We start from the raw sequence: 15808 nt of genomic DNA, 5'->3' as shown, positions 1-15808 counted from the left end.
TGGTGAGTCTGTGGGTCTCTGTGTGGTGGTGAGTCTATGGGTCTCTGTGTGGTGGTGAGTCTATGGGTCTCTGTGTGGTGGTGAGTTTGTGGGTCTCTGTGTGGTGGTGAGTCTATGGGTCTCTGTGTGGTGGTGAGTCTGTGGGTCTCTGTGTGGTGGTGAGTCTATGGGTCTCTGTGTGGTGGTGAGTCTGTGGGTCTCTGTGTGGTGGTGAGTTTGTGGGTCTCTGTGTGGTGGTGAGTCTATGGGTCTCTGTGTGGTGGTGAGTTTGTGGGTCTCTGTGTGGTGGTGAGTCTATGGGTCTCTGTGTGGTGGTGAGTCTGTGGGTCTCTGTGTGGTGGTGAGTCTATGGGTCTCTGTGTGGTGGTGAGTCTATGGGTCTCTGTGTGGTGGTGAGTCTATGGGTCTTCGTGTGGTGATGAGTCTAAGGGTCTCTGTGTGGTGAGTCTGTGGGTCTCTGTGTGGTGGTGAGTCTGTGGGTCTCTGTGTGGTGGTGAGTCTATGGGTCTCTGTGTGGTGGTGAGTCTAAGGGTCTCTGTGTGGTGAGTCTGTGGGTCTCTGTGTGGTGGTGAGTCTGTGGGTCTCTGTGTGGTGGTGAGTCTATGGGTCTTTGTGTGGTGGTGAGTCTATGGGTCTTCGTGTGGTGGTGAGTCTGTGGGTCTCTGTGTAGTGGTGAGTCTGTGGGTCTCTGTGGTGAGTCTGTGGGTCTCTGTGTGGTGGTGGTGAGTCTGTGGGTCTCTGTGTGGTGGTGGTGAGTCTGTGGGTCTCTGTGTGGTGGTGGTGAGTCTGTGGGTCTCTGTGTGGTGGTGGTGAGTCTGTGGGTCTCTGTGTGGTGGTGAGTCTATGGGTCTCTGTGTGGTGATGAGTCTGTGGGTCTCTGTGTGGTGGTGGTGAGTCTATGGGTCTCTGTGTGGGGTGGTGTGAGTCTGTGGGTCTCTGTGTGGTGGTGGTGAGTCTGTGGGTCTCTGTGTGGTGGTGGTGGTGAGTCTGTGGATGTCTCCTGACCTACCCACCCATCCACCCACCCACTCACCCACTCAGCCACCCACCCACTCAGCCACCCACCCACTCAGCCACCCACCCACTCAGCCACCCACCCACTCAGCCACCCACCCACTCAGCCACCCACCCACCCACCCACTCACCCACCCACTCACTCACCCACCCACTCACCGACCCACCCACTCACCCACCCACTCACCCACTCCACCCACTCACTCACCCACCCACGCCACTCACTCACCCACCCACGCCACTACACTCACTCACTCACGCCACTCACTCACCCACTCACCCACCCACCCACCCACCCACTCACTCACTCACATCACGCCACTCACTCCACCCTCCACTCACCCAACCACCACCCACGCACTCACTCACTCACCACTCACCCACGCACCCACTCACTCACTCACCCACCCGACCCACTCACTCACTCACCCACCCACCCACTCACTCACTCACTCACATCACCCACTCACCCACCCACCCACTCCACTCACCCACCCACCCACCTACTCACTCACTCACTCACCACACTCACCCACCCACCCACCCACCCACTCACTCACTCACCCACTCACCACCCACCCACCCACCCACTCACTCACCCACCCACCCACCCACTCACCCACTCACTCACTCACCCACTCACCCACCCACCCACTCACCCACCCACTCCACTCACCCACTCACCCACTCACCACTCACTCACTCACCCACGCCACCACACCACTCACTCACTCACCCACCCACCCACCTCACCCACCACTCACCCACCACACTCACCCACCACTCACTCACTCACCCACCCACCCACCCACTCACCCACCCCCCACTCACCCACCCACTCACCCACCCACCCAATCACCCACCACTCCACTCACTCCACCCACCCACCCACTCACCACACCCACCCACCCACCCACCCACTCACCCACTCACCACTCACCCACCCACCCACCACCCACCACCCACCCACCCACCCACTCACCCACTCACTCACCCACCCACTCACCCACCCACCCACTCACCCACCCACCCACTCACCCACCCCACTCACCCACCCACTCACCCACCACCCACTCACCCACTCACTCACCCACCCACCCACCCACTCACCCACTCACTCACCCACCCACCCCACTCACCCACTCACTCACCACCACCACCCACCCACCCACTCACCCACCCCCCCACCTCACCCACCCCCACCCCACCCACCCAATCACCCACCACTCACCCACCACCCCACCCACCCACCCACTCACCCACCCACCCACCACCCACCCACCCACCCACCCACCCACTCACCCACCCACCCACCCACCCACTCACCCACCCACCCACTCACCCACCCACCCACCCACCCACTCACCCACCCACCCACTCACCCACTCACCACCACCACCCACCCACCCACCCCACCCACTCACCCACCCCACCCACCCACTCACCACCCACCCACCCCCCACCCACCCACTCACTCACCCACTCACCCACCACCACCCCCCACCCACCACCCCCACCCACTCACCCACCACCCACCCACCCACTCACCCACCCCCCCACTCACCCACCCACTCACCCACCCACCCAATCACCCACTCACTCACTCACCCACCCACCCCACCCACCCACCACCCACCCACCCACCCCCCCCACCCACCCACCACCCACCCACCCACTCACCCACCCACCCACCCACCACCACCCCCACTCACTCACCCACTCACTCACTCACTCACCCACCCACCCACCCACCCACCCACCCACCCACCCACCACTCACCCACCACCCACCCACCCACCCACCACCCACCCCACCCACCCACTCACCCACCCACCCCACCCACACACCCACCCACCCACTCACCCACCCACTCACTCACCCACCCACCCACCCACCCACCCACCCACCCACCCACTCACCCACCCCACCCACTCACCCACCCACCCACCCACCACTCACCCACCCACCCACTCACTCACTCACTCACCCACTCACTCACCCACTCACCCACCCCACCCACCCACTCACTCACCACCACCCACTCACCCACCCACCCACCCACTCACCCAACCACCCACCCACTCACCACACTCACTCACCCACTCACCCACCACCCACCACTCACTCACCCACCCACCCACCACTCACTCACTCACTCACCCACTCACCCACCCACCCACCCACTCACCCACCCACCCACCTACCACTCACCACACACACCCACTCACCCACCCACCCACCCACCCACCACTCACACACCCACTCACTCACCCACCCACCCACCCACCACCACCTCACCCACCCACCCACCCACTCACCCACTCACTCACCACCCACTCACCCACCCACCCACTCACCCACCCACCCACTCACCCACTCACCCACCACCCCACTCACTCACCACCCACCCACCCACTCACTCACCACCCACCCACCCACCCACTCACACCACTCACCCCACCCACCCACCACACCCACTCACACACACACTCACCCACCCACCCACCCACTCACCCACCACCCCCCCACTCACCCACCCACTCACCCACCCACCCAATCACCCACTCACTCACTCACTCACCCACCCACCCACTCACCCCACCCACCTCACCCCACCCACCCACCCACTCACCCACTCACTCACCCACCCACCCACCCACTCACTCACCCACCCACCCACCCACTCACCCACTCACTCACCCACCCACCACCCACCCACCCACTCACCCACCCACCCACTCACCCCACCCACTCACCCACCCACTCACCCACTCACCCACCACCACTCACTCACCCCACCCACCCACCCACTCACCCACCCACCACCCACCCACCCACCCACCCACCCACCACCCACCCACCACCCACCCACCCACTCACCACCCCCCCACTCACCCACCCACCACCACCCACCCACCACCCACCCACCCCACTCACCACCCACCCACCCACCCACCACCCACCCACCCACCACTCACCCACCCACCCACCCACCCACCCCACCACCCACCCACCCCACCCACCCACCCACTCACCCACCCACCCACTCACCCACCCACCCACCCACCCACCCACCCACCCACTCACTCACCCACCACCACCACCCACCCACCCACCCACCCACCACCCACCACTCACACTCACCCACTCACTCACCCACTCACCCACCCCCACCCACTCACTCACCCACTCACCCACTCACTCACCCACCCACCCACTCACCCACTCACTCACTCACTCACCCACCCACCCACTCACCCACCCCCCCACTCACCCACCCACTCACCACCCACCCAATCACCCACTCACTCACTCACCCACCCACCCACCCACCCACTCACTCACCCACCCACTCACCCACCCACCCACCCACCCACCCACTCACCCACCCACCCACCCACCCACTCACCCACCCACCCACTCACCCACCCACCCACCCACTCACCCACCCACTCACTCACCCACTCACTCACTCACTCACCCACCCACCCACCCACCCACTCACCCACTCACTCACCCACTCACCCACCCACCCACCCACTCACTCACCCACCCACCCACTCACCCACCCACCCACCCACTCACCCACCCACTCACTCACCCACTCACCCACTCACCCACCCACCCACTCACCCACCCACCCTCACCCACCCACCCAATCACCCACCCACTCACCCACCCAATCACCCACCCACTCACCCACCCACCCACCCACCTTAATAGACTTGAGCGACCTCTCCACCTTCGACTCGTCCATCACGGCTGACGAGCCGTGCCACCAACGCGTCGTCGGAGTCGCCCATCCCGCCCCGACCCCCCACCTCACCCCCCCACCGTCACCACCAGCCCCCCACCTCGCCCGCCCCCCCCTCACCGCCAGCCCCCCCCCGTTTGGGAGCCCCCCATAGAAGCGGGCGAGTGTCCAGGCGCCCGGCAACGACGGTCGCCGTGGTGACGACGGTCGCCGTGGTGACGAGGCCGCAGGCTGCCGGCAGCAGCAGCAGGGCACCAGCAAGACGCTGCGTCTGGGGGGGAGGAGGTGGGGATTGGGATAGTGAGGTGGTGATGTGTGTGTGTGTGTGTCTGTGTGTGTCTGTGTGTGTGTGTGTGTAGTGTGTAGGTGTGGGTGTGTGTGTGGCTGTGTGTGTGTGTCTGTTGTTGTTGTTGTATGTGTGTGTCTGTGTGTGTGGCTGTGTGTGGGTGTGTGTGTGTGGCTGTGTGTGTGTGGGTGTGTGTGTGTGTCTGTGTGTGTGGCTGTGTGTGTGGCTGTGTGTGTGGCTGTGTGTGCGGCTGTGTGTGTAGTGTGTAGGTGTGTGTGGCTGTGTGTGTCTGTGTGTGCTGTGTGTGGCTGTGTGTGTGTGTGTCTGTGTGTGGCTGTGTGTTTGTGTGTGGTGTGTGTGGTGTGGCTGTGTGTGTGTCTGTGTGTGTGTCTGTGTGTGTGTCTGTGTGTGTGTCTGTGGCTGTGTGTGTGTGTCTGTTGTTGTTGTTGTATGTGTGTGTCTGTGTGTGTGGCTGTGTGTGGGTGCGTGTGTCTGTCTGTGTGGCTGTGTGTGTCTGTGGCTGTGTGTGTGGGTGTCTGTGTGGCTGTGTGTGTGGCTGTGTGTGTGTGTGGCTGTGTGTGTGTCTGTGTGTGTGTCTGTGTGTGTGCTGTGTATCTGTGTGTGTGTGTCTGTGTGTGTGTGTCTGTGTGTGTGGGTGACTGTGTGTGTGTGGCTGTGTGTGTGTGTCTGTGTGTGGCTGTGTGTGTGAGTGTGTGTGGTGTGAGTGTGTGTGACTGTGTGTGTGTGTGGCTGTGTGTGTGTCTCTGTGTGTCTGTGTGAGTGGGTGGGTGAGTGAGTGAGTGGGTGAGTGGGTGAGTGGCTGGGTGAGTGGGTGGGTGAGTGAGTGAGTGGGTGGGTGAGTGGGTGAGTGGCTGGGTGAGTGGGTGGATGAAGATCAATGTGGTGGTGGTAATGGTGTTAATGGTGTTGATGGTGGTGGTGACGTCTCAACTCTGAGTGCGTTCTCTAGCTCACATCTCTCCACCACCATTTACCACCACCATCACCACCATCATCACCACCACCACCATCATCACCATCACCACCATCACCATCACCACCACCATCACCACCACCACCATCATCACCACCATCACCACCATCACCACGACAACCACCACCACCATCACCATCACCACCATCACCACCACCATCAACACCATCACCATCACCACCACCACCATCACCATCACCACCACCATCACCACCACCATCATCACCACCATCACCACCACCACCACCACCATCATCATCACCATCACCACCATCATCACCACCATCATCACCATCACCACCACCATCACCACCACCACCATCACCACCACCATCACCACCACCATCACCATCACCACCACCATCACCACCAAAATCACCACCACCATCACCACCACCACCATCACCACCACCATCACCATCACCACCATCACCACCATCACCACCACCATCACCACCACCATCACCACCACCACCATCACCACCATCATCACCACCACCATCACCACCACCATCATCACCACCATCACCACCACCATCACCACCACCATCACCACCACCACCATCACCACCACCATCACCATCACCACCACCATCACCACCACCATCATCACCACCATCACCACCACCACCACCGTCATCACCATCACCACCACCATCACCACCACCATCACCACCACCATCACCACCACCACCACCATCACCACCACCATCACCATCACCACCACCATCACCACCAAAATCACCACCACCATCACCACCACCATCACCATCACCACCACCATCACCACCAAAATCACCACCACCATCACCACCACCACCACCATCACCACCACCATCACCATCACCACCACCATCACCACCATCACCACCACCATCACCACCACCACCACCATCATCACCACCATCATCACCACTACCATCACCACCACCATCACCACCACCACCACCATCACCACCACCACCATCACCACCACCACCACCATCACCACCACCACCATCACCACCACCATCACCACCACCACCATCACCACCATCACCACCATCATCACCACCATCACCTTGAATTCATGAAGAGCCTCATGTTGATGCAGCTCACGCAAGCCATATCCAGTTGGGTATCTGGACACCACACACACAAAGACAAAGTGGTAATGTTATAGTGACACTACTACACTATACACTACTATACTACACTATACACTACTATACTACACTATACACTACTACACTACACTACACACTACTACACTACACACTACTACACTACACTATACACTACTATACTACACTATACACTACTACACTACACTATACACTACTACACTACACTATACACTACACACTATACTACTATACACTACTACACTACTATACACTACTACACTATACACAATACACTACTACACTATACACAATACACTACTACACTACACACTACTACACTATACACAATACACTACTACACTATACACAATACACTACTACACTATACACTACTATACTACACTATACACTACTACACTACACTATACACTACTACACTACACTATACACTACACACTATACTACTATACACTACACACTATACTACTATACACTACTACACTACACACTACTACACAATACACTACTACACTACACACTACACTATACACTACTATACACTATACACTACACACTACTACACTACACTACACACTACTACACTACACTATACACTACTATACTATACACTATACACTACTACACTACACTATACACTACTACACTACACTACACACTATACTACTATACACTACTACACTACATACTACACTACACACTACTACACTATACACTACTACACTATACACTACTACACTATACACTACTACACTATACACTACTACACTATACACTACTACACTACACACTACTACACTACACACTACTACACTATACACTACACTATACACACTACACACTACACACGGTGACGAGTGTTTCAGTGACGAGTGTTTCGGTGACGTCACAGTGACGAGTGTTACAGTGACGAGTGTTTCGGTGACGTCACAGTGACGAGTGTTACAGTGACGAGTGTTACAGTGACGAGTGTTACAGTGACGAGTGTTTCGGTGACGTCACAGTGACGAGTGTTACAGTGACGAGTGTTACAGTGACGAGTGTTTCAGTGACGAGTGTTTCAGTGACGAGTGTTGCGGTGACGTCACAGTGACGAGTGTTACAGTGACGAGTGTTAGTGACGTCACAGTGACGAGTGTTACAGTGACGAGTGTTTCAGTGACGAGTGTTTCAGTGACGAGTGTTGCGGTGACGTCACAGTGACGAGTGTTACAGTGACGAGTGTTTCAGTGACGAGTGTTTCAGTGACGAGTGTTGCGGTGACGTCACAGTGACGAGTGTTACAGTGACGAGTGTTATCGTGTTCAAGGTCACACGCAAACGCACGCGCAGAGAGATATTGACATCGACACAAAATGAAAAAAGGAGAGAGGGAGAACATTTACGTAAAGCAAAGCATTAATAAAAACTAAATGATGAACGAAGCAAAGTGCCGAATACATCGTAAAAAAATAAAAAAAAGAGAAGAGAGGACAGAGACGAGTGAAGAGAAAGAAAAGAATAAAGAGAGAAGAAATAAAAGAAAGAAAATAGAAGATGATCCCCATTGCCTGCTCCCCCAACCAAAACAAATTCTAGAAGCTATTGACCGTTGCGCAAATGCGGTTAAGGAGTGGAGTTATTTAATATTTTTGTATTATTTAAAATCATTATTTTAATTGTATTCTTTTTTTAGGTTATTTTAAAATGTTGTTTTTATTTTTACATTTCTATTTACGCGGCTTTATTACCGAAATAACCAAGAGTAGTGGTTTTGAGGGGGATTTGGGTTGGGTGGGTGTCGGGGCGGTGACGTCGTCACCGTCTTAGCCGCCCAGGTCGCGCCCTATCCCGGCAGGGCAAACTAGGCAAGGCCGTAGGCTCCGCGGAATTGGGGTCAAGTAGGCCGCAAACTACGTTATATTTTATTTTTTCAATTGCCAGTTTCTTTTAAACTAAACAACTTTAAAAACCTAAAACCTCACACCGCTCATTCAATTCAAGGCCGCGGCTACGTTTGAGGCGAGGGAGCGTTGTTTTTTTATTAAAACGCCGGTTCAGTTATAGCGGCTGAGGCCGCCGTTTTAATCAACGCCGCCAGACAACTCTGAGGTAAATGTTTATTCAACGTATTTCCGTCTTCTCCTATCGTTCGTTAGTTTTACTTCAACGTCTAACGACGTCAAACTTCAACTCACCGCTCTCCCCTCACCGGAGGACCAGTTGACGGCCAATTCCACCACCGCCGCCGCTGCTGCTGCTGCTGCTACGAACGGCAGCCACCATTGACGAAGTATCCGGTGGTGGTGGTGGAGTTGTTTGAAGTCTCGCGAGAACTCGGCGACCATCTTAGTAAGGGAAGTTGTGGTGTTGTGGAGTCGATTGAAGTCTCGCGAGAACTCGGCGACCATCGTAGTAAGGGACGGTGGTGGAGTTGATTGAAGTCTCGCGAGAACTCGGCGACCATCTTAGTAAGGGAAGTTGTGTGTGGAGGGTGGTGTTGAGATTCTCGCGAGAACTCGGTGACCATCTTAGTAAGGGACGGTGGTGTGGTGGAGTTGATTGAAGTCTCGCGAGAACTCGGCGACCATCTTAGTAAGGGAAGTTGTGTGTGGAGGGGGGGGGAGTGTTGAGATTCTCGCGGTAACTCGGCGACCATCTTAGTAAGGGACAGTGGTTGTGGAGTTGATTGAAGTCTCGCGAGAACTCGGCGACCATCTTAGTAAGGGAAGTTGTGGTGTGTGGAGAGGGATGTTGAGATTTTCGCGGTAACTCGGCAACCATCTTAGTAAGGGAAGGTGTGGTGGGGGGGGTGTTGAAATTCTTGCGGTAACTCGGCGACCATCTTAGTAAGGGAAGTTGTGGTGTGTGGAGGGGGGGTATGAAGAATCTCGCGGGAACTCGGCGACCATCTTAGTAAGGGAAGGTGTAGGGGTGGAGTGTGTTGAGAATCTCGCGGGAACTTCGCGACCATCTTTGTCAGGGAGAGTGTTGGGGGGGGGTCTCGAGGGAACGCGGCGACCATCTTTGTCAGGGAGAGTGTTGGGGGGGGGGGGTCTCGAGGGAAAGCGGCGACCATCTTTGTCAGGGAGAGTGTTGGGGTGGGGGGGGTCTCAAGGGAACGCGGCGACCATCTTAGTAAGGGAAGTTGTGGTGTGTGGAGGGGGGGGTATGAAGAATCTCGCGGGAACTCGGCGACCATCTTAGTAAGGGAAGGTGTAGGGGTGGAGGGTGTTGAGAATCTCGCGGGAACTCGGCGACCATCTTTGTCAGGGAGAGTGTTGGGGGGGGGGGGCGGTCTCGAGGGAACGCGGCGACCATCTTAGTAAGGGAAGGTGTGAGGGTGTCCTGAGTTTCGCGAGAACTCGGCGGTCATCTTACTCAGGGGGTGAGGGCGGTGACGTCACACGGGGATTGCAGTGGAAAGTACAGGGAGGGGGTGGGGCTTGAATCTGATTGGTGGATGACCAGAGAGATGGAGGTGGGGGTCGTGGGAGAGGGCAGGAGGGGGGGGAGATGGGGGAGAGGGGGAGAGTGAGTGGCTGGGTGCCTGACTGAGTGAGTGGGTGAGTGAGTGGGTGAGTGGGTGGGTGAGTGAGTGGGTGAGTGAGTGGGTGAGTGAGTGAGTGACTGAGTGGGTGAGTGAGTGGGTGAGTGAGTGGGTGAGTGAGTGGGTGCCTGACTGAGTGAGTGGGTGAGTGAGTGGGTGAGTGAGTGGGTGAGTGAGTGGGTGAGTGAGTGGGTGAGTGAGTGAGTGGCTGGGTGCCTGACTGAGTGAGTGGGTGAGTGAGTGAGTGGGTGAGTGGGTGAGTGAGTGGGTGAGTGAGTGGGTGAGTGAGTGGGTGAGTGAGTGAGTGGATGAGTGAGTGGGTGAGTGAGTGGGTGACTGAGTGGGTGAGTGAGTGGGTGCCTGACTGAGTGAGTGGGTGAGTGAGTGGGTGAGTGAGTGGGTGAGTGAGTGGGTGACTGAGTGGGTGAGTGAGTGGGTGAGTGAGTGGGTGAGTGAGTGGGTGACTGACTGAGTGAGTGGGTGAGTGAGTGGGTGAGTGAGTGGGTGAGTGAGTGGGTGAGTGAGTGGGTGACTGAGTGGGTGAGTGAGTGAGTGAGTGAGTGAGTGGGTGACTGAGTGGGTGAGTGAGTGAGTGAGTGAGTGGATGAGTGAGTGGGTGACTGAGTGGGTGAGTGAGTGAGTGGGTGAGTGAGTGGGTGAGTGAGTGGGTGAGTGAGTGAGTGAGTGGCTGGGTGCCTGACTGAGTGAGTGGGTGAGTGAGTGAGTGGGTGAGTGAGTGGGTGAGTGAGTGGGTGAGTGAGTGGGTGACTGAGTGGGTGAGTGAGTGGGTGAGTGAGTGGGTGCCTGACTGAGTGAGTGAGTGGGTGAGTGAGTGGGTGAGTGAGTGGGTGACTGAGTGGGTGAGTGAGTGGGTGAGTGAGTGGGTGCCTGACTGAGTGAGTGGGTGAGTGAGTGGGTGAGTGAGTGAGTGGGTGAGTGAGTGGGTGAGTGAGTGGGTGAGTGAGTGGGTGAGTGAGTGAGTGAGTGGATGAGTGAGTGGGTGACTGAGTGGGTGAGTGAGTGGGTGAGTGAGTGGGTGAGTGAGTGGGTGACTGAGTGGGTGAGTGAGTGAGTGAGTGGATGAGTGAGTGGGTGAGTGAGTGGGTGACTGAGTGGGTGAGTGAGTGGGTGAGTGAGTGGGTGAGTGAGTGGGTGACTGAGTGGGTGAGTGAGTGAGTGAGTGGGTGAGTGAGTGGGTGAGTGAGTGGGTGAGTGAGTGAGTGGATGAGTGAGTGGGTGAGTGAGTGGGTGAGTGGGTGAGTGAGTGGGTGAGTGAGTGGGTGAGTGAGTGAGTGGATGAGTGAGTGGGTGAGTGAGTGGGTGACTGAGTGGGTGAGTGAGTGGGTGAGTGAGTGGGTGACTGAGTGGGTGAGTGAGTGGGTGACTGAGTGGGTGAGTGAGTGGGTGACTGAGTGGGTGAGTGAGTGAGTGAGTGAGTGGGTGAGTGAGTGGGTGAGTGAGTGGATGAGTGAGTGGGTGAGTGAGTGGGTGACTGAGTGGGTGAGTGAGTGGGTGAGTGAGTGGGTGAGTGAGTGGGTGACTGAGTGGGTGAGTGAGTGGGTGACTGAGTGGGTGAGTGAGTGGGTGACTGAGTGGGTGAGTGAGTGGGTGACTGAGTGGGTGAGTGAGTGGGTGAGTGAGTGGGTGACTGAGTGGGTGAGTGAGTGAGTGAGTGGATGAGTGAGTGGGTGACTGAGTGGGTGAGTGAGTGAGTGAGTGGGTGAGTGAGTGGGTGAGTGAGTGGGTGAGTGAGTGAGTGAGTGGCTGGGTGCCTGACTGAGTGAGTGGGTGAGTGAGTGAGTGGGTGAGTGAGTGGGTGAGTGAGTGGGTGAGTGAGTGGGTGACTGAGTGGGTGAGTGAGTGGGTGAGTGAGTGGGTGCCTGACTGAGTGAGTGAGTGGGTGAGTGAGTGGGTGAGTGAGTGGGTGACTGAGTGGGTGAGTGAGTGGGTGAGTGAGTGGGTGCCTGACTGAGTGAGTGGGTGAGTGAGTGGGTGAGTGAGTGAGTGGGTGAGTGAGTGGGTGAGTGAGTGGGTGAGTGAGTGGGTGAGTGAGTGAGTGAGTGGATGAGTGAGTGGGTGAGTGAGTGGGTGAGTGAGTGGGTGAGTGAGTGGGTGAGTGAGTGGGTGACTGAGTGGGTGAGTGAGTGAGTGAGTGGATGAGTGAGTGGGTGAGTGAGTGGGTGAGTGAGTGAGTGGGTGAGTGAGTGGGTGAGTGAGTGGGTGAGTGAGTGGGTGAGTGAGTGGGTGACTGAGTGGGTGAGTGAGTGAGTGAGTGGGTGAGTGAGTGGGTGAGTGAGTGGGTGAGTGAGTGAGTGGATGAGTGAGTGGGTGAGTGAGTGGGTGAGTGGGTGAGTGAGTGGGTGAGTGAGTGGGTGAGTGAGTGAGTGGATGAGTGAGTGGGTGAGTGAGTGGGTGACTGAGTGGGTGAGTGAGTGGGTGAGTGAGTGGGTGAGTGAGTGGGTGACTGAGTGGGTGAGTGAGTGGGTGACTGAGTGGGTGAGTGAGTGGGTGAGTGAGTGGGTGACTGAGTGGGTGAGTGAGTGAGTGAGTGAGTGAGTGGGTGAGTGAGTGGGTGAGTGAGTGGGTGAGTGAGTGGATGAGTGAGTGGGTGAGTGAGTGGGTGACTGAGTGGGTGAGTGAGTGGGTGAGTGAGTGGGTGAGTGAGTGGGTGACTGAGTGGGTGAGTGAGTGGGTGACTGAGTGGGTGAGTGAGTGGGTGACTGAGTGGGTGAGTGAGTGAGTGAGTGGGTGAGTGAGTGGGTGAGTGAGTGAGTGAGTGGGTGAGTGAGTGGGTGAGTGAGTGGGTGAGTGAGTGGGTGACTGAGTGGGTGAGTGAGTGGGTGAGTGAGTGGGTGACTGAGTGGGTGAGTGAGTGAGTGAGTGGATGAGTGAGTCCGTGAGTGAGTGGGTGAGTAAGTGGGTGAGTGAGTGGGTGAGTGAGTGGGTGAGTGAGTGGGTGACTGAGTGGGTGAGTGAGTGAGTGAGTGAGTGAGTGAGAGGGTGAGTGAGTGGGTGAGTGAGTGGGTGAGTGAGTGAGTGGGTGAGTGAGTGGGTGACTGAGTGGGTGAGTGAGTGAGTGAGTGGATGAGTGAGTGGGTGAGTGAGTGAGTGGGTGACTGAGTGGGTGAGTGAGTGGGTGAGTGAGTGGGTAAGTGAGTGGGTGAGTGAGTGGGTGAGTGAGTGGTTGAGTGAGTGGGTGAGTGAGTGGGTGAGTGAGTGGGTGACTGAGTGGGTGAGTGAGAGGGTGAGTGAGTGGGTGACTGAGTGGGTGAGTGAGTGAGTGAGTGGATGAGTGAGTGTGGCTGGGTGCCTGACTGAGTGGGTGAGTGAGTGAGTGGATGAGTGGGTGAGTGAGTGGGTGACTGAGTGGGTGAGTGAGTGGGTGACTGAGTGAGTGGGTGACTGAGTGGGTGAGTGAGTGGGTGACTGAGTGGGTGAGTGAGTGGGTGGGTGACTGAGTGGGTGAGTGAGTGCCTGACTGAGTGGGTGAGTGGGTGAGAGAGCGGGTGAGTGAGTGGGTGACTGAGTGGGTGACTGAGTGGGTGACTGAGTGACCGAGTGCCTGACTGAGTGAGTGACTGAGTGAGTGAGTGAGTGACTGACTGAGTGACTGAATGAATGACTGACTGAGTGACTGACTGAGTGGATGAGTGAGTGGGTGAGTGAGTGGGTGGGTGACTGAGTAGTTGAGTGAGTGAGTGTGTGGCTGAGTGAGTGAGTGACTAAGTGACTGACTGAGTGACTGACTGACTGAGTGACTGACTTCACAATGCTAGTATCTACACAAGATCAACAGTGAGATATCTGATTGCGTTTCTGTTTTTAATATGAACCACAGACTCACCACCACACAGAGACCCACAGACTCACCACACAGAGACCCATAGACTGACCACCACACAGAGACCCATAGACTCATCACCACACAGAGACCCACAGACTCACTATCACACAAAGACCCATAGACTCACTATCACACAAAGACCCATAGACTCACCACCACACAGAGACCCATAGACTAACTCACACAGAGACCCATAGACTCACCACCACACAGAGACCCACAGACTCATCACCACACAGAGACCCATAGACTCACCACCACACAGAGACCCATAGACTCACCACCACACAGAGACCCATAGACTCATCACCACAGAGACCCATAGACTCATCACCACACAGAGACCCATAGACTCATCATCACAGAGACCCATAGACTCATCACCACACAGAGACCCACAGACTCACCACCACACAGAGACCCACAGACTCATCACCACACAGAGACCCATAGACTCATCACCACAGAGACCCATAGACTCACCACCACACAGAGACCCACAGACTCATCACCACAGAGACCCATAGACTCATCACCACACAGAGACCCATAGACTCATCACCACACAGAGACCCATAGACTCATCACCACACAGAGACCCATAGACTCATCATCACAGAGACCCATAGACTCATCACCACACAGAGACCCACAGACTCACCACCACACAGAGACCCATAGACTCATCATCACAGAGACCCATAGACTCATCACCACACAGAGACCCATAGACTCATCACCACACAGAGACCCATAGACTCATCATCACAGAGACCCATAGACTCATCACCACACAGAGACCCACAGACTCACCACCACACAGAGACCCACAGACTCACCACCACACAGAGACCCATAGACTCACCACCACACAGAGACCCACAGACTCATCACCACACAGACCCATAGACTCACTACCACACAGAGACCCATAGACTCACTCACACAGAGACCCACAGACTCACCACCACACAGAGACCCACAGACTCACCACCACACAGAGACCCACAGACTCACCACCACACAGAGACCCACAGACTCACCACCACACAGAGACCCATAGACTCACCACCACACAGAGACCCATAGACTCATCACCACACAGAGACCCATAGACTCATCACCACACAGAGACCCATAGACTCATCACCACACAGAGACCCACAGACTCACCACCACACAGAGACCCACAGACTCACCACCACACAGAGACCCATAGACTCATCACCACACAGAGACCCATAGACTCATCACCACACAGAG

General features: G+C 56.4%; 1 long non-coding RNA gene across 1 annotated transcript; it reads right to left on the bottom strand.

Annotated features, from left to right (window-relative positions):
- Positions 1 to 4903: 4903 nt before the first annotated feature.
- Positions 4904 to 9466, bottom strand: LOC144954094 (uncharacterized). Its single transcript, XR_013641041.1, has 3 exons — positions 9350 to 9466; positions 7109 to 7169; positions 4904 to 5039 (listed from the first exon to the last, which is right to left on the bottom strand). It is a non-coding gene; the product is annotated as an uncharacterized LOC144954094 (long non-coding RNA).
- Between the last annotated feature and the right edge of the window lie 6342 nt (positions 9467 to 15808).

Source organism: Lampetra fluviatilis, unplaced genomic scaffold, assembly GCF_964198595.1.
Source record: "Lampetra fluviatilis unplaced genomic scaffold, kcLamFluv1.1 SCAFFOLD_1386, whole genome shotgun sequence".
In the NCBI taxonomy this organism is placed as follows: Eukaryota; Metazoa; Chordata; class Hyperoartia; order Petromyzontiformes; family Petromyzontidae; genus Lampetra; species Lampetra fluviatilis.
The sequence above is the reverse complement of the archived record's forward strand: the minus strand, read 5'-3'. Positions and strand labels throughout refer to the sequence as shown.